This window comes from Barbus barbus (assembly GCF_936440315.1).
Source record: "Barbus barbus genome assembly, chromosome: 8".
Lineage (NCBI taxonomy): Eukaryota > Metazoa > Chordata > Actinopteri > Cypriniformes > Cyprinidae > Barbus > Barbus barbus.
The window spans coordinates 997,501-1,025,000 of NC_136736.1; the positions used below are offsets into that span (position 1 = coordinate 997,501).

General features: G+C 39.5%; 1 pseudogene across 1 annotated transcript in view; it reads right to left on the minus strand.

Annotated features, from left to right (window-relative positions):
* Positions 1-6,424: 6,424 nt before the first annotated feature.
* The window catches only part of LOC306873669 (adhesion G protein-coupled receptor L1-like), a 30,608-nt pseudogene continuing 9,532 nt past the window's right edge, over positions 6,425-27,500 (minus strand). The window contains exons 5-24 of the transcript in view: position 27,500; positions 27,150-27,414; positions 26,712-27,039; positions 23,975-24,271; positions 20,306-20,409; positions 19,081-19,266; positions 18,924-18,962; positions 18,664-18,844; positions 17,613-17,735; positions 17,200-17,405; positions 14,834-15,007; positions 14,539-14,748; positions 12,730-12,950; positions 12,584-12,650; positions 11,897-11,988; positions 10,878-11,046; positions 10,642-10,797; positions 10,400-10,496; positions 9,358-9,486; positions 6,425-8,503 (exon numbers count right to left, since the gene is read on the minus strand). The exon at position 27,500 is cut by the window's right edge and continues 207 nt beyond it. The product of the transcript in view is annotated as an adhesion G protein-coupled receptor L1-like (transcript). The remainder of the gene's footprint in view (positions 8,504-9,357; positions 9,487-10,399; positions 10,497-10,641; positions 10,798-10,877; positions 11,047-11,896; positions 11,989-12,583; positions 12,651-12,729; positions 12,951-14,538; positions 14,749-14,833; positions 15,008-17,199; positions 17,406-17,612; positions 17,736-18,663; positions 18,845-18,923; positions 18,963-19,080; positions 19,267-20,305; positions 20,410-23,974; positions 24,272-26,711; positions 27,040-27,149; positions 27,415-27,499) is intronic.

Here is a 27,500-nt window from a genome sequence, read left to right on the forward strand (position 1 = left end):
AGTGCACACTCAGTAGTGAACACACACTCAGAGCAGTGGGCAGCTATTGCTACATACATTTTGTTACCTAAATTGAATATGTGCAGCAGCAGCAGTAATAATTTTATTTGATTCATGATGATGTAAGAGCTGTGAGGAATTCCTAGCTGTCCCATGTGTGTCATGTTTATTTCCAAAGAAAGCGATGCGTTTACTTGGTGTCTCCAGTAGTGATGCATCGCGTTTCATTTCAGATAAAATAATCTGATTAAAAGGCAAAAGTGGAGCCCTGCCCTGCATAGGAGCGTATTTCCTCTCTGTAGTTCCAGAATGAATGACTGACCTCACACGAACCGTTTCCCTCGGACGCAGCGCCGTTGGCCCGGTGCCGTGGAGCTCCTGCGCGCCCTCTAGTGGAGCGGTGACACTTACCCTCGTTCTCCTGAGGCCTGGATATTCACAAACTGTGTAATCCTTGATGGCTGCTCTGCAAATTCTTCGTCATCAGCTAGGAATCTAAGCGTACTTTTTGATAGGAATCTTTCCTTCAAAAAACATGTTTCTAGCATTTGTAAAGCTGCATTTTTCCATCTTAAAAAATATCTAAATTGCAACCTATGCCCTCAATGTCAAATGCAGAAACGTTAATTCATGCATTCATGACCTCGAGGCTAGATTATTGTAATGCTTTATTGGGTGGTTGATCAGCACGTTTAATAAACAAACTCCAGCTGGTTCAAAATGCAGCAGCTAGAGTTCTTATTAGAACCAGGAAGCAGAGGTGGGGCCAAGTCATTGTTGAAGTCTCGAGTCTTTGCATTCAAATCTCGAGTCAAGACAGACAAGTCCCAAGTCATGTCCCGAGTCAAAATAGGCAAGTCCAAGTAGAGTTGGAAGTCCTCAACTTTTAGCTTCAAGTCTTAAACAAGTCATTAGTGCTCTTTGCCCAAATTAGTGTCTCAGTATTAATTACCATATCCAGTTTATAGTCATTTAGTAATCAGGTAGTATAGTAATCAGGAAGTCGGGTAGAATATGTTTTACATTTAATTTCATGTGAGATGGGTGCCCTTAGTAAAACTACTCAAGTTCAATTTAGGGATTGTGCCAATAGCAAAACAGAATAGCAAAGACGACATAATTTCATAGAAATAACAGCTGCATGTGTGCATATGAAGAGTATATGCTTCTAGGTGTTATATCTAATGAGCCATTATTTGGAACCTCAATGAAACAGATTTAAAAACACGTGAGAAGAAACTCAGAAAGAACTGCTCTGAAAGAACTAGAAGAAATAACTGCTATACTTTACATGTGAGAAGAAACCTGCAATATGGATGCAGACAAACTCATGAAGACAGTCATTCAACAATGCTGTGCTACCATTCTTAGACAAAATGTTATACGTTAAATGTTAAGTTTATAATATGAATAGTTGATCGCTTAATTTAGGGGCTATGTGCTATAGGCTACAGACTGATTTACAACACGTGAATTCAATTCAAGAAATAAAAGTGAAATGAGTGCCTGGTGAAGAGGGAGAAAATTAGTATATTTTATAGTTATATATAGACTACAATTCACAAATCATTTTGTGAAAGAAACACTTCTTCAAATTATATTTTAGATGACAATTAGGCCAATTGCTGCTTTTTTTTTGTCTTCAAATTATAGCTAATTTTTTTGCAATGCTTAATTTTAAATCTATCTTAAATCAAGGTTTTTCTAATAGTTATTTTGCACCAAACTTTAAACCTTTAAAAATAAGCAGGTTTACATTTTAACCCATCATTTTGATCCTGGATTTACAGCCCGGTCTCATTAAAACGAGTATAAATAGCACGCCAAAATAAAAATGAAAACTCGTGGTATTGATACGACTTTGGCGTATATATGGCACGCGCGTGTTTGACACCCGCAACCCTAACCCTACCAATCGCGTAGCATATACACGCCAAAGTCCATTTCTGCGTATCAATACCACGAGTTTTCGTTTTTATTTGGCGTACTATTTATACGCATTTTCATGAGATCGGGTAGGGATTTAAGCAGCCTAATATTTGCACCATAACTTTAAACTCAGATTTAAATCTTGATTATGGATTAACTTTAAACATAATGGAGGTTTAAATAAAATAAAATGCACATGCAATTAAAATATCCAACTGATTGAACAAAAACAGTGAAAAAAATATATATTTTTAATTTAATTGCAAATTATGGTGGAAAATAAGTATTTGGTCAATAACAAAAGTTCATCTCAATACTTTGTTATATACCCTTTGTTGGCAGTGACAGAGGTCAAACGTTTTCTGTAAGTCTTCACAAGGTTTTCACACACTGTTGCTGGTATTTTGGCCCATTCCTCCATGCAGATCTCCTCTAGAGCAGTGATGTTTTGGGGCTGTCGCTGGGCAACACGGACTCAACTCCCTCCAAAGATGTTCTATGGGGTTGAGATCTGGAGACTGGCTAGGCCACTCCAGGACCTTGAAATGCTTCTTACGAAGCCACTCCTTCGTTGCCCGGGCGGTGTGTTTGGGATCATTGTCATGCTGAAAGACCCAGCCACGTTTCATCTTCAATGCCCTTGCTGATGGAAGGAGGTTTTCACTCAAAATCTCACGATACATGGCCCCATTCATTCTTTCCTTTACACGGATCAGTCGTCCTGGTTCCTTTGCAGAAAAACAGCCCCAAAGCATGATGTTTCCACCCCCATGCTTCACAGTAGGTATGGTGTTCTTTGGATGCAACTCCGCATTCTTTCTCCTCCAAACACAACGAGTTGAGTTTTTACCAAAAAGTTATATTTTGGTTTCATCTGACCATATGACATTCTCCCAATCCTCTTCTGGATCATCCAAATGCTCTCTAGCAAGCTTCAGACGGGCCGGACATGTACTGGCTTAAGCAGGGGGACACGTCTGGCACTGCAGGATTTGAGTCCCTGGCGGCGTAGTGTGTTACTGATGGTAGCCTTTGTTACTTTGGTCCCAGCTCTCTGCAGGTCATTCACTAGGTCCCCCCGTGTGGTTCTGGGATTTTTGCTCACCGTTCTTGTGATCATTTTGACCCCACGGGGTGAGATCTTGCGTGGAGCCCCAGATCGAGGGAGATTATCAGTGGTCTTGTATGTCTTCCATTTTCTAATAATTGCTCCCACAGTTGATTTCTTCACACCAAGCTGCTTGCCTATTGCAGATTCAATCTTCCCAGCCTGGTGCAGGTCTACAATTCTGTTTCTGGTGTCCTTCGACAGCTCTGTGGTCTTGGCCATAGTGGAGTTTGGAGTGTGACTGTTTGAGGTTGTGGACAGGTGTCTTTTATACTGATAACGAGTTCAAACAGGTGCCATTAATACAGGTAACGAGTGGAGGACAGAGGAGCCTCTTAAAGAAGAAGTTACAGGTCTGTGAGAGACAGAAATCTTGCTTGTTTGTAGGTGACTAAATACTTATTTTACCGAGGAATTTACCAATTAATTCATTAAAAATCCTACAATGTGATTTCCTGGATTCTTTCCCCCATTCTGTCTCTCATAGTTGAAGTGTACCTATGATGAAAATTACAGGCCTCTCTCATCTTTTTAAGTGGGAGAACTTGCACAATTGGTGGCTGAAGAAATACTTTTTTGCCCAACTGTATAAAGCCCTGAATGGTTTGGCACCTCAGTATTTGAGTGAGATCTTATCGCATTATAGTCCTTCATGTCTGCTGCGTTCTCAAAACTCTGGCCATTTGATAATACCTAGAATATCAAAATCAACTGCTGGCGGGAGATCGTTCTCCTGTTTAGCACCCAAACTCTGGAACAATCTACCTAACACTGTTCGGGAAGCAGACACACTCTGTCAGTTTAAATCTAGATTAAAGACCCATCTCTTTAACCTGGCTTACACATAACACACTATCACATTTCTATTATTCAAATCCGTTAAAGGATTGCTAGGCTGCATTAATTAGATCAACCGGAACCGGGAACACTTCCTAAGACACCTGATGTACTTGTTACATCGTTAGAAGAATGGCATCTACGCTAATATTAGTCTGTTTCTTTCTTATTTCGAGGTCACCGTAGCCACCCAGATCCAGACTGTATCCAGATCAGATGGTGGATCAGCAGCTAGAGATGACCTCTACAGCAGGACACCTAGATGATCCCCAGAGACTGATCCCCAGAGAAGACCCTGTCTCCAAGACGGCCATCGGGACAAGACCACAGGAACCAGATGATTCTGCTTTAGCCTTCTTTAAACTTAATCCTGCTTTAAACTGCTGATTTCGTTTGGCCAGAGGAGAATGACACCCTTTCGACAAACTATTTCCCCGTCTAACTACTGTAAAGTTGATATAAAGCCACCCAGCTTTATATCAAGCCGATGTAAAGCTGCTTTGACACAATTTGCATTGTTAAAAGCACTATACAAATAATAGTGACATAATGCATCACTAACTTTTTCATGATTCATAATTCCATACAACTCTGAATCAAACTTCCAAATTCTGCCAAAAACGATTTTGAGCAATCTGTTTTCCTGAGACAGCAATGGCTTTTCAGGGAGTGTTAAGACCATTAAAAGCTCATTTTCTTTTTTGTTTTATTGCACTAGTAAATTCTTTCAGTTGTTTTAAGCTTAAAGACATTCAAAACCCCCCAAAAACTTGAGTGTGCAAAATACAAGCTAAAGATGAAAAGTCTTAGTTTCTTGTTTGATGTATTTTTAACCAAAAATAAGTTTAAAAATACATTACTGAGATTAACGAGAAGTCTGTCTTCACTAAATGCTCCGAACCAAACCGAATGGTCTTTATTGTGTTTATCATGTTTTCTGACACTGTTGACAGAGTTGGCTACCGAACCTAATTCCAAATCACTGGAGATACTGACATCTCTAATAACATCTGTGTTACTCAATGCTTTGTTATGTTTTTGTAGAATTAGATTCCCATTATCCTCCCTGATTGGAATCTCACCAGACTCTGGATTTATGCCATCATCCCCAGTGTCTCTGTGGTTTACATTCTGATTTAATTGATCATTGAACATTGAACAAAACTCAAGCAATGAATTCAGAGCCATTCAGGAACCTGAAAGAGAAAACACACACAAATACCAACATGTCACCTCAGGGTTAAAACACAAACCCCATCCGATAACAAATGTTGCTGCTGATGATAATGCAGCACTGGATACCGAACCAGGCATGTGATCAGCTGACTAAACAAAGAAAGAAACCCTCTTCTCCCTTGTTTGATATGACTAAATAATAATAAAAATAATAATTATTAGTATTATTATTCTTAGTATTACTTTTATTATTATAGTAATTAAATTTAAATTTTAAATTATAAAATTGAATCAATAATAGTATACTGTAAAATAAAATTATTTAATAATGATAATTTTTTAGAACAACAGAAATATCACTACTAATATGCATTGTCTTCATTTCTTAGCTTTCAACATTTCTGTTGAACAAAATAGCTGTGACAAATTTGATTTGGATTTATTCAATTCATACTTTAGGTCAGAAAATATGGAAATCCATATAAATATGGAAAAGTCACATATCTGCTCAGCCTAAAGGCCAAAGTATACTTTTTTTCGTACAGTTGTACGCACAGCCTTGCAAAAGTATACTTAATTGGACTCGTTTGACTCGTTTAGAGACGTTTGACGCATGCGCGTTGCGCCAAATTGCAATACCTCTCCTGGCCTAACGGGGGCCAGTGTTTGCGCAATCTGTCGTCACAAGTTAAAAACCCATATAAATATCTTTGTATTCTTTCATGCTACACTTGTACAAATGACGATATTTTGTAATCTCTTCACACAATCTCTCGTCTATGTATTCCTTCATTGTTGCTGTAGCTAACCTGCATTCCGGGTTGTTCTGTTTATGCAGTTTTTCTTCGGCTACCTTGTGAATCAATACCTCCACGGCAGAGTTCCCACCTTGTGGATAAACTAATTAATGCGCATGTGCGACCTGCACGTACAAAACAAAAATCTAGCGGTGCGCGTACTATTCTGATGACAAAATTTGTGTCACGTGCACTGTACGCTGTCCCTCGCGTAAGCGTAAGAAGTGAAGTATACTTTGACTCTAAGCTTGTCCTAAAATCTGATTGGTTACCGTTGATGTAAGGATGATGTAATAAGGCTGAATCACATTAGGCAGCTATAATTGGGACTGCTTTTTTTATATATTTGGCTTAAGAAAATGAACAACCTTTACAGCCAAACATTAGAAGGGCAGCAAAATGTAATTCTGCTAAAAAGGGTTTCATCGTAGATGCTTGAGATGCTGTCTACCCGTTCACCAGCTGAACCTTGACCTCCTGGTCAACACATCAGAGCTCTTGAATGACACTTATGCAGATTAGCTGAGGAAAAGTTTGAACAGCATCTGTTTGCTTTTCTCTGTTTTATTTTGATTAAAAAAACATTTCTTTTCTTTTTACATGAAACACTCTCAGAGAGCGAGAAAGACTGAAAGAGAGAGTGAGAAAAAGACAGAAAGAGGAAACAGTGTCATCAGTTCATCTACATATTCTTTAAGGCTTTTTTCAACCATAAACTCGTAAGTGAAAGAGAAGCATGTCCAGAGACGTTACGTCTCTCAGTTCTTATTTACAGGAAGTTGCGAGCAGCCGTCGTTTGGCTGTCTGCTGTTATACATCACATCCTTGATCAACCTACTTAAACACAGGAAGGGGGCGGAGCATTGAGTCAACATTCTCCAAACCCAATAACATGATTGGTCCGTGTCTTGAACACCAACACAGATGATTGGGTGGCATCCAGAAAGGTAGCACAAGAGTTCATTTTTGTTCTTTTAACTGCCACGCTGTTCAAAAACAACAGTCTGGTTTGCTTTTGCTATTTGCTTGATGTATTGAACCTGTGACTCTTAACCTTTGACCTCTATGATGGTGAGAGCGTGATCCCGACAGTAGCTGCTCCCCAAGAGTGTAAATGTGTGATTTATTTATTTTTTTGGCATTTATAAGAGCTGCGGTCTCTGGTGTAAGTGTTATCAAATTCTAATAAAGGTCTGACACTCATACACCACACCACCCTGAATGAAAGAAATCCCACTGAAAGACCAGCCTTAACCAGCCTAAGGTAGTTTTCAGATGGTCTCCCACCTCAGGATGGTTTAAACTGGTTTTCTGAGCAGGGAAGAGATGGAGGATGGACAAATGGAGGAAAAAATACCCGATAACAAGAATTCTTCTCAGAAAGGACAAATGGATGAGTTTGGATGGCAGTGAGATGAGCAGGGTGGGTGTTCGGGTGACCAGGAGACAGAGACATGGAGGAGGAAGCCAGCATTGTCATCATCATCATCATCATCTCAACAGGGATCTCCCAAGGTTTTCAGTGCACTGCTCCTTCTGGGAGATCTCAGGACACACGATAATGGTTTTCATTATCTTAAAGTAGCTTCATACTTATGTGAGAATCTCATGGAAACATGTTCGGCTCATATTTCACTACAAAATCAAGTGAAATCAGAACTCAGATCAAGTCCTACTTAAGATTTTGGGGTGACCTACAAACCAGGCACATGTTTTTCGAAAGATTCACCCAGACGCTAATTGCTATGATGATGGTGATGTTGAAGACGTCCACCTTCATTGTCCTCCTCCAGATCTACGTGTCCTGGTCACCATCGCCCTAGTCACAGACTCGTCACCAGTTGCATCTGTCCGTCACCTTCCCCCTGCGAGGGCTGCAGTCCCAGCCGAGCCTCGTCGTTGGTCCTGCGAGGCGGAGGCTGGTAAAAGGCTGAGATGTGCGCTTGACGTCCCGCGCTGAAATACAGCTCGTCTGGCGGGAGGGTGGGATGAGGCTCCGCCCCCAGTGCCTCAGGACTGCTGTCTGGATAAGATGAATCACGATCCCGTGCATACAGGGAGGCGGAGTCAGGTCCGGTCCCGCCCACACCGTCCGTGATTTCTGCAGAGAAACTCTCAGAATCCTCCTCGCTCTGATAGAATACAGACTGGGTGTGCTCCAGGAGGCGGGGCTTATCCGGGAGGCGGGGTTTGTCGGGTAGGCGGGGCTTGTCTGGGAGGCGTGGCTTTTCCAGCGCTTTGTACAGCAGCTCCTCCTCATCCTGCGGAGGCGGCGGTGGTGGGCGGGGCAAGGGCCGTTGCGGAGGCTCTCGGTGACTTGTCGAAGTCGCGTAATCCTGCCGGTGCATCGTGGAATTCGGTCCATTGCCGTAGCGATCGGTGGAAGGCCGCAGGTTGCTCTGAACCAGCTCGGATATGATCATCTTCTCCAACGCCACCGCATCGGAAAGGTTCCGCCTCAAACCACCAGCGGGCTCCGCCCCTCTAGGCGTCAAAAGGGCAGGGCTGACTTCTCCGGACACGCCCCCAGATCCCACAGGAACGCCCCCCAGCAGATCTGAACTCCCTCCGTGAAGCGAGTAGCTGTTGTTGTAGTTTCCGTTGAGCCGGACTCCCTCCAGCCCACACGATTCGCGGCTGCGCGACAGTGTGCCCTCTACAGGACAGAGAGAGAAATGCACAATTAAACGGTGGCTCAATTAAATGCTTGTAGTTTGAACAGCAAAAATTTGAATTCAAATCCATCTGGAAATGCATTTTTGGAAATGTCAAGGCCATTTTTTCTTGTTAGTTTTTTTTTTCAGAAGGTGACACTAGTGAAAGTGGCATAGGTATGTAATTGATTCTGAATGAGCGAGTGGTTTCAGATGCTGCATATGCATGAATGTGTGCATACAGTGATGCTTTTGGCGTTTACGTTCTCTCATGCATGTGATGAACATGAACATTCACTCTTTCCACAAAACTCTGCCACCAACTCTGTCATGCCTCTTGCCTGTTTGCTCACAGTAAATGGGAATAACTATAAAATTAATGATTTGTCATCACTTACTCACCCTCGTGTCATTGCAAACCCAACATTGGACAGAGTCACCCAGTTCTGCTAACTTATAGCCCCCAGATTCCCCTATTTTCATGTTATTAATCCAGTTCTGTAGTAACGGACATCTAAAGCACTGGGAAATCTGATGTCTGATCCAGTCATTGTGACGTAAATGTATTACTGTATAAATGAGACATTAGCATTTATGTTTTTTTTCATGCTTGCTTTGAATAACTGAATTGACACAGCAGGGAGGTGAAAATGAAGGAGCAGCATGGAAATTAAAGAAACAGACAGACAGAAAGTATGAACACGTGTTCATACTTGAGTTTCTGAACGTGCCTGTAGATCAATTCATAAAGAGACAAAACAGAGAGAGCAAGACAGAAGAGAGAGAAACACAGAAGAATAAGTGAATACAGATACACACATGTAAAACACACAAAACAGTGCTTTTCATCACACACACTGACCAGTGGCGTTGAAAACTGCTGGTGAGGGGGGCTTGAATGTTTCAGCCAATAGGGTGTTGTAAGGGGAGGAGCCAGAGCGGGTCTGTAGCATTGGATTGGCTAGGAGGTGATTACCCATAGTGCCTGAGGAGAAACAGCACGATCCTTACAGAGGTGCAGGGATACATTACAGCTGTGTGAGTTGATATGGATCGTTCTCGGAAAATGGTGCCCTTAGGGTGTGAATTTCAGGGAAAACTTTCTAACAAAACTAAAATAATGGTGTACTTTGTGGGGAAAAAATGTATATGAAATTTCCATATAAAAGAAAGCAACAATGTATCCTGACAGATGACTGTGTTTTTTAAATATATATTTTATATACTTTTTTATTACTAAAACTTTTTGTTATAATTATTTATTAAATATATAAAATTTTTTAAATGTGAAAATGTATCCATATTTCCAATTTACTTTTATTCATATTATTTTATCATTTGTTATATATATATATATATATATATATATATACACACACACACATATATACACATATATATATATATATATATATATATATATATGTGTGTGTGTGTGTGTGTGTGTGTGTGTGTGTGTGTGAGTGTTCATTTGTTTTGTTTTAAAATAAATGGTCAAATTTTCATTAGTTTTTTATCAAAGATTTTTATTTATATTTGTATATACTTTAATATTAGAAAAAAAAATATTCTTGATTATTAATAACAATTTTTAAATTATTTTTTTTCTTTTAACTTTATTACTAATAATATATTTTTCAAATAAAGTAGACATTTTAGAATATTTTTCTGTGTATTATAAATCTATTAAATAAATTATTAAAATATATTAATAATGTATAATACACAGAAAATTATTTCAAAGTATTTTTTTTATAATTTCTTTATTTATAGGAATATTTAAAATTTTTATAAAAGCTAAATGTAGATTTTTCTATATGACTAATTAAAATGAAATGATGATTAGCAGGGGTGTTTAACACTGGATGAGTGTGTGTGTGTGAGTGTGTGTATTTCACCTCGGGTGAGTGTGGGTGTGTTGTTGATCTCAGCTGCCATGAAGGAAGATTCAGTCTGCCGTCGAACAGTGTCGTTCCACATCCTCCTGATACGGCTCTGAAAACACACATACACACACACACACACACACACACACACACACACACACACACACACACACACTCACAGGTGAGATTTAAGCCACAGGTGCACAGATTCCTGTAAGGCTGATATTTGGGACAGACACATGCGTGTGTGTTACCTGTCTTTGTGCTGGCGCGTGTCGTGATTGGCTGCCTCCATAGTAGCGATTGTTGCCTCGGTGGGCGGAGCTCTTGAGGGAACCGTGGGAACCGGTGGAGGAGGCGTGGCCACAGCAGGACGACTGACGCAAGCATTTGCTGTATTCTTTCTGCACCTGTTGAACACACAGCGCTGCGTGTGAAAGCAGGTCAGGAGGACAAACACGCGTGAGTACACACACAAACAGCCACACACCTTCTTCTGCAGCGCACAGTGCAGGAGGAAGATGAACAAGCCGTGCAGGGCGTTGAAGGAGGTGAAGAGGTACGCCATCACCACGCTTTTGTCGTTCATGAAGAGGAGGCCAAAGATCCACGACAGAGACACCAGTAACAGCAGCGTGACAGAGCTGAGCGTCCAGCACCTCAACACACACACACACCGTTACCAAACTAAGACTAAAACACTGAAAAACATTTGTAAACTGCATACACATTACTGTAACTAAATCTGTAAAATAAATTAATAAAAACTAAATAGATATGTTTAAAAAAATGAATAAATAAAAATGCCCATTAAGCTAAAATTACTACAAGTGAAGCTAAAATAAAACTAATAAAAGCTAAATCATTTTTTAAAACAAAAACTAATAAAAACACCTGTTAAATTAAATTACTACAGCTAAATAAAAATGAATAAAAGCTAAATAGACATGCTTAAAAAATGAAACGAATAAAGCACTGATTAAATTAAAAGAACTACAACTAAAACAGAAATAAAAATGAATTAAAACTAAATGCATGTTTAAAAAAACTAATAAAAACATACAATGAAATAAATCACAATAAATGGCAATGAAATTAATAAGATTTTAAAATGAAAGTGAAAAATATATAATCTAAAAAAATAAAAAATAATTCTAAATAAGGCTAAAATAAAAGTGTCAACTGCAGTTTTGTAAAACCTGATTTTGTAAAATAAATAAATATATAAATAAACTGGCAATTTAACCAATAAAATAAATCTTAAGCAATTTGGTCTTTTTTTGTTTGCGTGCATGAAATTAATATTCCTCTAAACAGATATCTTCAAAAATGTCCAGTCCCATCAGGATTTCATAGTTTTATTATTATTAATATTATTTTATGTTTTTTTGTCAATAATCTGTAAATCTAGGCAGAGCGATCATAGCAACAGATTTCCGGTAAATATTATGTGCTGTAGCCAAGGCTACAGGAAACATCCAGCGTGACCCCTGACCCCTGCATTCTTACTTGATGTTGTCGAATCGGCTGGAGTCTGGCTTCAGGACGGTGGAGTGGCGCAGCATTCGGTGGATGGTTATAACCAGCACTGCCAGGTTCAGCTGTGTTTAGAGCTCAAAGGTCAGACTGCTCTTAAGAGAGCTCAGAAGATACTCATTCCAGTAATTGCCATCCATTTATCCCCCACAAATAAAGTTATTTAGCATTTTTAATCATTTTTAGTCAAAACATTCATACTGGGAATAAAGGGTCTAGTTGAGCACCCTGCATTGTGAGATATGCAATAGTACGTCACAATGTATTCTGCTTGTATGTATATAACAGTTCGTCTGCAAACACTTAAGAATATATAAATAAATATATATTTTAATTAAAATAAATTAGAATAAAAGTGGTTTTAAATCTAAAAAAATCTAATTAAATAAATACATTTTAAAAAACAATATTAAAAAAATTGCAATTTTGTAGGCTCTTTCCATTTGCATACATTTGTCAGTCGGTCAACTAATTGGTCAAGATATTCACCATATTGGAAATTTAACTTAATTGTGCTAATAACAGAAATATATATATATACATACATACATACATAAACTGAAAGCAACATTATAAAAATACTGCAAATTTATAAGCTCCATCTACATACAAATGTGTATGTTAAATATTCTGTAAATAACCTAAAGATAGGAGTCTTACCAGAATAACAAGGGAGGCGGGGCCCATAAACGTCCAGATGAAGTAGTTATCAACCCTCAACCAGCAACTACACAAAACAAGAGAGAAATGACACACACACAAACACACCTATCCCTCATAGGAGTCCTGCATATGGAAACACTCACGCTTTGGGTCCTCCATAGCTCCTGTAGTCGATGGCTGTGGAAATAGCCACCACCAGTGTGGGGAAGCCGTACGCGGAGAGGTAGTAGTACTTACGACGAGACGTCTCGCTTTCAAACACCTCCACCATCAGCACATACAGCTGCACCGTCTCCATGCAGAGCCAGCAGAACACAGACAGCAGGAAGAAGTGCAGCAGACCGGCCAGGACCGGACACATCACCTGCACACACACACCTTACGCATGAGTACTTCACTGCTGGTGTGGTCCGGTGTAGCCTGGTTTACTCTAATGTGATCTGGTGTGGTCTGATGAGGTTTGGATTAATCTTATAAAATCTTGTTAGGTCTGATGTGGTCTGGTTTAGGTGAATGCAGTCTGATATAGCCTGGTTTACTTTATGTAATTGTATGTGGTCTGGATGTTCTGGTGAAGTTTGGTTTAATCTGATATAGTCTTGTTTGGTCTGATGTGTGTCTGGTTTAGTCTAATGTGGCCTGGTTTAGTTGGAAACATTCCTGTTTGGTTTGATGTGGTTTGGCCTAATATGGTCTGATTTAGTCTGATACAGTCTGATGTGGTCTGGTTTAGACTAATGTGGTTTGGTGTGGCCTGGCTTAATCTAATGTGGCCTGGTTTAGTTGGAAACATTCCTGTTTGGTTTGATGTGGTTTGGCCTAATATGGTCTGATTTAGTCTGATGTGGTCTGGTTTAGACTAATGTGATCTGATTGAGTCTGATCCAGTTTGGTCTAATGCAGTATGATTTAGTCTAAGGTGGTCTGGTGTTCTAGAGTAGTCTGATGTAGTCTAATGTGGTTCAATGTAATCTGGTTTTGTCTAATGTGTTCTGGTTTAGTATAATGTAGTCTGGTGTGATATGGTTTGCTCTGATGTGGTCTTACTTTTACTAATGTGGTCCAGTTTGGTCCAATGTGGTTTGTTGAGGTTTGGTTTGCTTTGATGTGGTCTGGTTTAGACTGTTGCAGTATAATCCTATGTGGTCTGATTTAGTCGACTGTTTTGTCTAACATGGTCTGGTTTAGACTAATGCAGTCTGGTTTAATCTGATGTAGTCTGGTGTTGTCTGGTTTTCTCTGGTGTGGTCTGGTTTAGTCTAATATGATCTGGTTTAGTCTGATTAAATTTAGTTTGATGCGGTCTGATTTAGTTCAGTGTGGTCTGGTTTTGTCTAATGTGTTCTTGGTGTGATTTGATTTAGTCTAATGTGGTCTGGGTAAGTCTGATACAGTTTGATCTAATGTAGTCTGGTTTAGTCTAACGTGGTCTGGTTTGCTCTGAGGTGTTCTGGTTTAGTATGATGTAGTCGGGTGTGACATAATTTGTTTTGATGTGGTCTGGTGATATAGTCTAATGTGATTTAATGTTGTCTGGTGTGCTCTGATGTGGTTTAATGTGGTCTGGTTTGCTCTGATACAGTCTGGTTTAGTCTAATGCTGTCTAATTTACTCTGATGCTGTCTGGCGTGGTCTGGTTTGGTCTGATGTTGTCTGGTTTACTCTTATGCAATCTGGTGTGGTATGGTTTGCTCTGATGTGGTCTGGTTTAGTCTAATGCTGTTTAATTTACTCTGATGCAATCTGGTGTGGTATGGTTTGCTCTGATGTGGTCTGGTTTAGTCTAATGCTGTTTAATTTACTCTGATGCAATCTGGTGTGGTATGGTTTGCTCTGATGTGGTCTGGTTTAGTTTAATGTGGTCTGGCTTGCACTGATACAGTCTGGTATACTCTAATGCAGTCTGGCATGGGCTGGTTTGCTCTGATGAGGTTTGGCCCTCATGAACTCACAGTATAGTTTGTCTTGTCCATGCCAATGAGGAAGAGGAGCTGTGAGATGAAGAGCGTGAGGCACAAGTTCTTGTGGATGGTGGTGCGGTCGCTCTGAAGGCCTCGCAGGCAGCAGAAGGTGGAGATGCACAGAGCCAGACACACTAGAGAGATCACCATCCCCACCCACGTGATGACGAACAGGATCAGAGCCTGAACGCCGTCGGGATACTGACACAGAGAGAACAACAGAACATGAATGACTGACGTGTGGCATGTGAAGGGATAACACGTGTGTTGAGTGTTTGAGACTCACGGCGGGCTGCTGGTGGTTCATGAGCACGGCGAAGTTGGTCAGATGCGAGCAGGCGCAGGTGGTGTGCGTGTTGTTGCTGTGCAGACGTCTGCAGCCATGAGATGACCACTGACCCGTCATTGAGCGCTCGGAGTAATTCCAGAACGAACAGTTGGGATTGAAGTGATTCTCCAGCTGTCAAAACACAACCCCACAGACGCCCGTGAGCCACTTACAGTTTATAAGAGTGTGTTTATGTTCCACAAATGTCTGAGAGCACTTGAGAAAATTAATTTTTTGTTTTGGATAATTATTAAATAAATAGTTTTCTTGTCTTTTTTTTAATAAGACATTATAACTAATTAAATAGATTTTTAATTACTTGTATGATATCCAATTAAACTTGTTTTTTCCCCTAATGTACAGTACAATTTGGGTTTGGTAGGATTTTTTTGTAATGTTTTTTTAAAAGTCTCTTATGCTCATCAAGGCTGCATTTGTTTGATTAAAAAATACAGAAAACAAATATTATTACAATTTAAAATAACTGTTTTCTATGTGAATATATCTTCTTAAAAAGTAATTGATTTCTGTGACACAGCGCTGTATTCTCAGCATCATCAGAAATCATAATAATATACTGATTTACTGCTCAACAAACATTTCTGATTATTATTAATGTTGAAAACAGTTGTGCTGCACAATATTTTTGTGGAAACTGATACATTTTATCTTTCAGGATTCACAGATGAATAGAAAGTTCAACAGAACAAGAGTTATTTGAAACGCTGATTTGATTTATTTAAAGGTGCCATAGAATGAAAAACTGTATTTACCTTGGCATAGTTGAATAATAAGAGTTCTGTACATGGAAATGACATACAGTGAGCTTCAAACACCATAGTTTCCTTCTCCTTATGTAAATATTGTGCGTGTAAAAGACCACTGAAAAATAGCCGAATCCCAACATAACACCGACTGTGACGTTACAGTCTGGAAACATTTAATCTACCTGAGGGAAGACGTCTTTCATTGTAAGTTAATGCTGTTAAATAGACAGGGAAAAATACATTAAAAAAGTTCTAAAAAACCCACACTCTCTAAGTTTCCTTTAACTGAAAAATATGCATTTTCATTCATTCAAAGGCTACATGGTACAGCACAAACATTTTGGAACATCCCTTATTCTATTTCCCTTATCCCATTTTCTATTTTCTTAAAGAATAAGATAAAGAATCACAATTGTCCCTTATTTTCCATTTCTGAAGTTAATTGGCAACCCTAATGATTACATAATTATCTTTTGTCTCCCCTGACAGCAGCACCTTACTCAAAATTGTTGGAGAAATCCGAACAAAAAAATAATAAATAAAAAGTGGATAATAGAAAGAGCGAAGGTGGCACTGGAAAAAAACAAACAAACAAACAAAAAACAACTAAAAAACAAAAAGTGGGCCAGTCTAAGCCATGGAACATGAAACAGCCAATCAGAGCAGAGCTCAACATTATTATTCATGACCCTTCCAAATAAGGTAATAACAGACCGTTTCATTCTAGGAACAATAAACCGTTTCTGGAGAATTGTTGCCCTTACCTAAGACACATACCTTCTATGTAGATATCAGAGAACAATTTAAAAAACATTGTATCAATGCATTCTATGGCACCTTTAATTTATTTGAAGTCTTTCATAACATTATAAAAGTCTTTTCTGACACTTTCGATCAGTTTAATGTGTCCTTGATGAATATAAGTATTAATTTCTTTAAAAAAAAAAAAAACTTAAGTTTTGAACAGTAGTGTATTTTATTAGATATACATTTTTGGTTCTACATTTTATATGTGACTTGATTGGCATCGGCCAACTTAGTGTTTATATAACAATCCACTTTGCCTTGATTAGGCTGATATTAAAATCAGATATCTTTGTATATTGTTTTAGATATCATTATATTTATGCTTCAAATGTACCAAACTGTTACCCAACATATCTACTCTTAATACTTCAATGCCTGTTTTGTGTGACGCAAAACTCTCAACTACAGATCGAGTTCGAAACAAGAGATTTCTACTATCAGCAAATGATGGCCAAAGCCAGTCCGTGTGTTTTTGTGAGTGTGTGTGTACTTGTTTATGCTATATTTTGGGGACCATAAAACCGGAAATTTTTGACATTGTGGGGAGCGGCTTGTGGTCCCCATGAGGAAGAAAAAAAAAAGAAAAAAAAGTAAATGATGTTTGTCTAAAAGTGTAAGAATGCAAACAGGCTTTCTGTAAGGAGTAGGTTTAGGTCAGTATAGAAGTAATAGAAGTCTATGGAAAGTTCCCACAATTCACAGAAACAAACGTGTATATGTGTGTGTGTATGTTGCAGTGTGTGTTTGCACCTGCAGGTGTCTCAGCGTGAACTCGACGGGTTTGGTCAGAAACACGCGGCTGGACTCTTTGTTCATGGAGGCAGAGATGATGTGGGAGTTGACAGCCAGACTGTGTCCTCCTGACTTCAGCTCGCCGTCCGTCTTTAGCGTGGCATTTTGAGTGGAGAGAAACGAGCCCAGGTTCTTATAGAGCGTGAAAACCACCTTCACCTGACCTGATGGACACACACACACACACACACACACGGTCACGTGTCAGATCTACACGACGTGCTCGGCAGCGATCGATCCCACACAGCTCTCGAAATAACCTGCATCATCACACACACACACGCCGGCGACCATGGTGACTGTTGCCGTGGCAACAGCGAGAGAACCGAGGAGAGGAGAGGAGAGAGAGAGAGAGAGAGAGAGAGACTGACCGTTGCGGCTGTATTGTTTGATGGTGGATGCTGATACGTGGATGGTGCTGTCGCTGTCGTACGAGTTCGGGAAGGACAGATCCTTCAGCTCCATCTCTGTGTTGAGCACATACACCTCCAGATCTGAAACACACACACACACACTTGCTCTTTAAATACAACAAGCATAAAATCTAACACATTAACTTAGATGCAAATGAATAAAAACATCCAAATTTGGTAACACTAAAATAACATTATTGTTGACATTAGTTATGCATGTTAAAAACATAGTGAAAATGTTATTAGTATATATGGAAATTAAGATTAACCAAAACTAATAAATTCTGTAAAAAAGAAAAACAAATTATATATATATATATATATATATTGTAAAGTGATATATAAAATTTATTTGATGCAGTTAACATTTTCATAATTAGATTTTGTTCTGTGTAAAATATTTTGTACATTTAAATATTTAATTATTTATAAATAAAATCATTACAAAGTCATTAGCAGTCTTTGTATAATAGATTTAATTAGCAACACATTGTTGATGATTTAAAACACTTAAGGAATTTAACTTTCAAAAGTAATAATAATTCTGCTAAAAACACTGTTACTTTATACAATCTGTTTTTTTTAAAGAAAATTAATACTTATAGTTATCAAGGATGCATTACATTGATCAAAAGTAAAGGCACATATGTTGGAAAAGATTTATTTTAAATAAATGCTGTTCTTTTGAACTTTCTGTTCATCTGTGAATCCTGAAAAATAAAATGTATCACAGTTTCCACAAAAATATTGAGCAGCACAACTGTGTTCAACATTGATAATAATCAGAAATGTTTGTTGATCAGTAAATCAGTATATTATTATGATTTCTGAAGATCATGTGACACTGAAGACTGGAGTAATGATGCTGAAAATACAGCTGCAGATCACAGAAATAAATTACAGTTTAACACATATTCACATAGAAAACAGCTGCTTTAAATTGTAATAATATTTCACTGTTTAACTGTATTTTTGATCAAACAAATGCAGCCTTGCTTCCTGAACGTACCGACGTTGGATGCACGGTCGCTGAAGTGACCCCCGTACAGGTTGTTGGCCAGCAGAAACGCTCCTTTCTCCATGACGTCCAGCAGCATGGTAGCGGTGTGTGACTGTTCTGTGACGTTCATGTCCTGCCACGACTCCAGTGCCTCCAAACTCAGCAGGTTATCCACCGTCTGCACCACCGCCTGACACACACACACACACACACATGAGCGCCGAACACAGACACACGTGTGTTTGCACGACTGTGTGCTGCATGATTACCTGAATAAATGCTCGACAGGTCCGCTCTCTCTTCTGAAGCTAAAAGAGACCAAGAAAGTGTGTTAACTCTGACAGTTTGTTTGTGTGTGTGTGTGTGTGTGTGTGTGTGTGAGAGAGAGAAAGCATGTGTGTGAGTGTATGTGTGTGTGTGCAACACCTTGTTGTAGTTTCGTGTGGCCGACTCCTTGTTTCCGGGTCGCAGCGCCTGCAGCTGTGAGTCCAGGATGTCCAGCAGCTGCTCCATCAGACGCACAGAGGAAGTGACATCACCGGCGTAGACCCGCCCCCGTGTGTGATTGACAAGTACAGCAGCGATATGTGCTGCGTTCTCCCCACTCTTAATCTACAGAGATAATAGAGACATCAAATATCTGTTCATCCATCCATCCGTCCGTCCGTCCGTCCGTCCGTCCGTCCGTCCGTCCGTCTATCTATCTATCTATCTATCTATCTATCTATCTATCTATCTATCTATCTATCTATCTATCTATCTATCTATCTATCTATCTATCTATCTATCGTTCTATCTATCGTTCTATCTGCCATTCTGTCTACCTTCCTATATCCAGTTTGACTGTCAGTGCTTCTGGATCCATGGGTGCGTCTCAATCAGCTCCCTTGCTAAGTAGTCAGGGCACTGATCAGGGAGTCGGCCAGTGCACTGGAATGTTCGCTCCCTGAAAAATCCCACAATGCACCATGAATTCTAGTGAGCATTGGTGCTGACTGTGCTCCCTTACCAGAAATAATGTCACATTTCTGAAGCCCAGAATATAAACCAGACGAGCCAATTTGAAAAATGACACGGGATAGAAGATTTGAGATGACAAACCGTTTTCTTGGTATATTTCAACATAAACACACATCACTAGACAGGTAATGAACACATCTAATTTTTTACATTTATAATTAATATTGGGCTGAAATGTTATAAGAACATGTAACAGAACAATGTCTTTAAAGAGAATAAAAAATAATATAAAAATGAGATTGGTCCTGCCTGCTGCTTATTACATTTACATTTACATTTATGCATTTAGCAAAGCGACTTACATTGCATTTAAGTTACAGTTTTTACATTTTATCAGCTCTTGCTTTCCCTGGGAATCAAACCCATGACCTTGGCATTGCTAGCGCCATGCTCTACTATTTGAGCTACAGGAAAGCTTATTAATTCTAGCAGTGACGTTCTACTATGTTGTACGCTGATGCTGTACGCAATCATGCACTGGAATTCCAGTGATCACTGTCCCAATGTCAGTGCAGTGAGTCAGGGGATTTACCAGTGACTGAATTTGTGTACACCATCTACTGATTCACGAGCTCGGGAGCTAGGGAGCTGATTGAGACGCACTCCGTTTTTCCATCGGAGAACGACTGACCTTTTGAGCGACCTGGTTGACCCAGGGCGAGGTGCAGTTGCTGAGGTCAGGGCCTCTGGGGTTCCACACCACGTCATCAGCCGTACACTGATACGACGCGATACCTGAACGATGGACAGAGAACAGGAAAAATGAGTAAAGCTGCCAAACAGAAAACAGTTTGAATAGGGTTATGCCATAGGAAAAGGAAATCCTGATAAGACACATTCCTGAAAAATAATCAAATCATGACAAAAAAACCCATAAAACATCAAGCTGAGTTAGTCATATCTTCAGTGAAAGCTGAACCTTTGGAGAGACTATTGTGAAGCTGTGAAGAAACATCCGACCTAGTAACATGACACACGTCAGTGGAAAGCACAGCAAGCGGGAATATAACACTGACCCATACAATGCGCACATGAAGGGTGTGGTGATTTTTCTCATGACCATCAACGGTTCGAACCATTCAAGATGCAGAAGCTGACAGATGCATGCACACTCATTTTGTTCAACATTTAAGGGATCCCCAGGTATTAAGACATGTATAGCTTAAAATTACGTAAATTATGTCTCTTATTTAAATATGTAGTAGAAAACCCATGAAAATGTACGTTATTTAAAAAAATCAACATCGTTTTTGGACTATGGGGGGGGCACCATTATTTTATGTGCAGAGTACATTCTGCATCGGTGATGGCTACTGATGCTTTTTAACGCAACACAACTCAGAAAATAAAATACAGATACGATACCACACTGTGTGGCTTTTGGTTGTAATTTTCAGTCGAAGGGCAACAAGAGAATTGATGTAAGACTTCACTGCTTTCCTAGCAATGAGAAGAGTAGAAAAGAATGGGAGGATGCTACTAACTTCCTAAAGACCCGCTTCTCTGTTCTCTCCACTTTAGCCCTGATGCCTTTGAGTCTTTTAGACCACAGCTACTGAAAGAGCTTACAAACAGCTGAGACAAGAAACCCTAGATGCCATAGGATCAGTGGCGGCTGGTGAAAAATATTTTAGGTGGGGCTGTTTGTGCGGGGGGTCTGGGGGCTCCTCCCCCAGAAAAAGTTTAATTTCATAGATGTGATTTCCTGCATTCTAGTGCATTTTAGGCCACCCATGTCCCTTGCTTATACCAATAAAATAACTCAAACCAGTCAATACCAATGGTCTAAAAAGACAATATTATTTGAACTGCCATGTAGAAATCAACAGTTTCACAGGTAATGATAATGAACAAGTTGCATGTTTATTATGCTCCGTGTCCAGATAGAAAAAGTGCAAACGCATAACGATAAATTATTATAGGAAATACAACAATCTAGTTCTTTAATCAATCCCCAGCTGTAGACTACATATCTTTAAAGTTCACTGTAGACAAATTGGATAATGGATAACAGTCTGTGTTGATACTAGAGAAAGAGAGAAGGCTCTCAAAGAAAGCGTGGGACAACATTCTTGAAGAACACCAAGTATGAGAAGAAAAATTATTTTAACATTTTAACTAGAAACACAGTAATCCAGCTCAGAACTTCGAAACAAAAAAAGCAAAACAAACATACACATTTGCCATTAAAATAGTGATCTCAATAGGAATGTAACTGTGTGAAACGTGGTGTGTGACTGTGAGTGAGAGAGAGAGACTGAGTGAGTAAGAGAATGACAGCATAAAAATGAATACGCTATATTCACTCAAAATTGTGGCAACAGATTACAAGCAATATTATTAAATACATTTAACAAATTAGAATTGAGTAATAATTAATCTAATTAATTCCTTAAAAGTTAACCATTTAAAATCAGTAAAATTTACAAAAAATGTTTTTAAATATCTGAATTAAGAATTCTTTCTTTTTTTTATTTACATTAATGCTACTGGACGTCGCCGGCGCTGCCATACTGCACTCGCACTCCTCTGAGGTAAATGTCCCGCGCAGCAGGTGCACTGCTCTAATCTTGGTACTAGGGGCGATATTTTCAGCGCCCACAAACCATAAAATTCGACGACGATGATTGGCAAAATATAAACTTTTTTGCGTAGCAACAGGGGAACCATTGGCTTAAATTCCAGCACTGTAGGGCTGAGCGAACTGGAGCCCAGGGAAGACAGCCTATTGGCTACTACTACACCAACATGAAGTGAATGCAAATATCATTCTGGAGAGTTCTAAACACATTCTAAAGTAAAACCATTAATAGCATGTCATTAACACAGATCATTTTTCAAAATGAGAGATTATTAAAAACTAAAAAAATTAATAAAAAAAAAAAAAACTGTCAGGGAGGTCGGCGCCCTCTGTGGGCGAGCCGCTGCTACATAGGATGTAAACATGCCGATGCTAATCATGACACGCGGCCGCTAGAGGAGTTTCTCAGCGCGGATTTCCCTCGATATACAGAGGTGTTTAGACTCCTTGTGGGGAAAAATCCATGCTACAGCATTTGGTTTAAACCTATACTTATATCCATCGCCACCTGTAAGCTCTTTCAGTAGCTGTGGTCATCACATCAGTATTTTATATTCAGAGTTGTGTTGTGGTAAAAATAGCAACAGGTAGCGCTAGTAGCTCACCGAGTGCAACCATTTTACGTCATCAGAACAATGGCGTCCCCCATAGTCCAAAATATGTATAAAAATGATGTGATTTAAAATAACATAAATCTTCTACTACATATTTCAGTAAGAGACATCATTTACATTATATTAAGCCATACAGGTCTTAATACTCAGGGATCCCTTTAAGATTTTGAGTTGGAAACATTTCAGATTTCAGAATGGTCATTATTTCATTTAGTTTTTTAATCGCTTTCTGCAATTCTTAAAAATATCTAATTTCTGAGGTCCTGCTGCATAACAACTGGAGTATTAGAAGTACTGTAAACATGTTCATGTAATCTTTTAATTCATATGAGTTTATGAAAACTGCATGTGCAATAATTATAATCCAATTAGAAAATGGAATTTAAATTAGTTTTAGATTAAGTTTTTCTCTGCATGAGAGTGTGGCTTTAAAGCTAGCATTAGCATATGACCTTCAAGTGCCTTGATGTAATCTGTGTGATCAAGTCAAAACACTGACTGTTAGAGTCACTGCTTGCCTCTAATAATAATGCTAAATACATTTAAAAACTGATTTTGTATCTGGGGGCTTCATACAAATGACTACGACAAAGATTATGAAAAACAGAAGCCATCAAACGCCTCACGACTGTCCAGAGGCGAGTTCACCGAGAGTTCATCAGCGTGCATGAATATATTATACAGAGCCATCCACTAGAGATGCGATACTAGAATAAAAAGATGTCATCAAAAGTAAAATATGACTACTTAAGTGAATTACACAAAGAAAAAAATGTGAAAACTACAAACACAAGGCATTGACATGTTTATCAGCTCGTCATCACCTACAGTCTGTTGTTATGGCCATTAAACAGCCAACCTATGTTGCTGCCGTTGCTGATAAAAACATTTAGAAATGAAAGGAAATCCTTTTTTACAGCTTACTTCTTATCTTGATGAAGAAACGTATCAAGAGATTGTTTGAAAAGCTATATTTCCATCACAGATGGCTTGACCGCAGCTGAAACACACCCACTGAATTGTTTATTTTAGCACTGACTCATCTGTACTGTGACCACACACATGAAACCCCCCCAAACACCAGCCAACACAAGCCCCTACTGACCGAGCGATCCTTTGGGACATGGCCTCTCCACCGTTTCTCCTCGATGAGTCGGGGGCCACTGGACCCCGCGGGTCACCCGGCCCTCACACATGGGTGTGCGAGGCCCCTGCGGCCGGCGGGGGGGCCTGACGGTCACCGGGACCGTGGCTGTGATGGGCCGCCCCACCGGAGCCCTGTTTATAGCCCCCACCGGGTGGAAGGTGACGGATGGGACGGAAGTGGGACTGAAGCCCATGGACACTGTAGTGGAGAGCGCACTCGGAGGAGTGGTGGAGAGAAGAAGCGTCGAGAGAGGGTCTGAGAGGAGACAAACAGACAAAGGTACAATGAGATTAAACAGAGAACAAATGTGATGGGAATCATGGGATGCTCTTCTGATTCCAGTTCCTTAAACATTTCGATCCCTAATGATTTGAGGAAGACAGCATATGCAACGTGACATCATATAATTTTATTTACAACAGTTTTCCACCCACATTTACAGATGAATACAGATATTTCAAAACCATTAACAGATGCAAGCATCATAAAAATCTAACTGTTCTGGTATTTTACAGTCGCTTTGGTGCTTTTCTTGAATCGTCCTTAATATTTGCAAAGAAGAATGTGCATTCCTCAAAACAATTCGTACAAATAAGCAAAAGCCTGTGACTTACTCAAAATCCTTAGTTCATCTCTCAAAAGTATTTATGTCTATGAACACACTGTATCAGTGCCATCAGAATGAAAAGTCCTTGTTCACAAACAAGATAGTCAAAATGTTTAGTCATGTTGTCAATATAACACTTCACTGTTAGTGTTACCTGATGTAGACTATGGCAACAGTTTGGATGACAGTTACTGTACTGAAATGCAGAAGGATGCGCTTATGTATGCCATATATCCTTTCAAAAGTACAAATTTACACAGGATTCCTGCTTCCCCAAACTTTGCTCAGATTTGCAATCTAAAGTCACAAAATGCACTTAAGATCAAATGCTTCACCAATTTTTAAAATGTGAAAATGAAATTTGGAAGAGATCTCATCTCAAACTATGCTCAGATCTGCCAAGATTTGAAATGTAAAGTCAAAGATCTCAATATAAACATTTCTCATAAAATCTAAGATCAGAGCTGTTTCTCTTGAGAAAGTAATGAGATTTGGAAGAGATCTAAACCAAATCTCAAACTGTGCTTGGATTTGCCAAGGTTTGCAATCTCAAGTCAGAGATCTCTATATGAATTCAAACATTACTCAACAAATTTTCAAAAGATCAAATGATCTCAGAAATCTCCTGATATAATGATATTTGGAAGAGATCTCAACCTCATCTCATAATGTGCTCCATTTTGGCAAGATACCAAAGTCTGTGATCAAAAGTCTCAGTGTGAACTCAGATATTTCTCATCAAAGATCAAATGATCTGAGCTGCTTCTCAACTTCATTTTACAGCTATAAACTCTACTGTATGACAACAATTGACTTATTTGGGTATGATTTTATTTCAGGAGAAACAGCTTTGATACTTCCAGTCAAACTCATGAGCTTTGACAGAGAAACATCTGAGCAATGAACATACTCGTGCTTTATAGCCAGGGGTGGACTGGGACAAAATTTCAGGCCAGGAAATCTCACTCATCCAGGCCATCACAATTTCTGAAACATGGACAACCCTATTAGCCTATTTGTATGACCCTCACATGAAAAGATCTAAGTCTTTAGTCGGGGCCGTGGAAAATATTTAAAGGTTCTCTTTTGAACTGCACCTTCACTTCCCTTTTCCTTTTCTTCATTTTCTCCAATATCTCTGTTACTCCCTTTTTTCTTGTACCTGTCACTTCTTTACCAGCAGGTCTTCTGTTATTAACAGAACTGTGTTCAAACAACCACCTCATTGCAATTTGTTTGCACATATTGTTGTTATTATTTCTCTTAAATAACTAAGATTTAACAAACCTTTAATTCATACAAATATATTAAAACAAATTTTCTAAAGTGCCTAAATGCCACAATTGTATTTTTGGGCAGACTGATATTTTTGTGTTGCTGTTTGCTCTATAGCTCCCTCACTTTCTATAAAATAAATCCATGTGAATATCTGCCTGCTAAATTTGTTAATGTAACTTTCCAATCGATAATGATGTCCTTTAGCACAGTATTCTGACACTAAAGGACAATTAAATGATAATGATAATAATGATAATATAATAATGATAATAATGGGTGCCCCTGATATCCTAAAAGGTGCTAGCAGTTTAATATTCAACTAGGTTAATAAAGACAAAAGTACAGTAGCGTATTACAGATGAAACTGACCTGCACCTGAAGCCCTGAACAGGTTAGTAATTCTGCTATATTTAACTGTTTCTTCTGGCCGTTTCCTCTCCATCCTTGAGTCCTGTGCATCGACTCAAAACCGTTTGATGGAGGCAAGGAACAGACGTGAAGTGCGGCGCTGCCAGTCAAGACTAACCGATTTATGATTTATTATCGATTTATTAGGGAATTCCACAATCGGAAATGATCACTTTGGCACATTGGGAAGGCAAAAAAAAAAAAAAGTAATAAAAATAAATAAATAATAAAAAAAAAATAAAAAAGAGAGAGTGCTCCCGGTGCTCCCAATGGCCAGTCCGCGCCTGTTTATGCAACTACGGAATCATTTGGCTCAAGCTGATACTCAACACATAACTGAGATCTCAATTAAGTCTCCTGACCAATGAAAGAGCAACCTGTGTGAGGTATCAAAATGCTGACCTGTGGTGGGCTGCGGCGGGCTGAACTCCAGCGGGTACCGCAGGACGATGTAGTTGTTCCAGACGTACAGCTGGTTGTCTCTGGGGTTGTAGCTGATGGAGGAGATGTGCTGGTATGGGTTGGGGAACGGGATCCTCACCGGCTCCTCGTGGTTACGCCGCGTGTCGTAGGCGTACAGGATCAGGTCTCCGCCCACCTCGCTGTCATCGTCCTGGTACACGGACCGAACGGCGTACAAGATGCCACATGCCACAAACGCGTCCGACGCCATGCGCTTCTCAAAGCTCGTCTGCCACGTCCCCTCAAACCGCAGCGTGTACGGGTTCACCTGAGATAGCCAATCAGATTATGGAACGATTGGAACGCAGCCAATCAGAACAATGCAGCAAGACGTAAACAGGAAGTTCATTTAAAAACACTCTTATCGATTTTTCTCACCTGGCTAACAACCAGGCGTCCGCTGTTGGCTTCAGTGGCATATATGACCCAGAGCCCATGTTCGTCCACAGCTAGGTCGATGTCGGATTTCCCACCCCAGCGGTACGGCGACGTGTCGTGATAGTTGGCGGTAGCAATAATAGCTTCGCCGCTCTTGATGCGAGTTCGCAGGTCATATTTCACAATGTTGCGTGTGCGTTCCTTATTGTAGAACACAGCTCCGTCATACACGACGAAACCGGTGCCGTCCACTCGACTTGGCAACCTACGTTACACAAAAAAGTTACAATAAATAACATTCATACAGCGTTCAACTTGTCTCACTTATTAGCTTATAAACGCAAACTCACT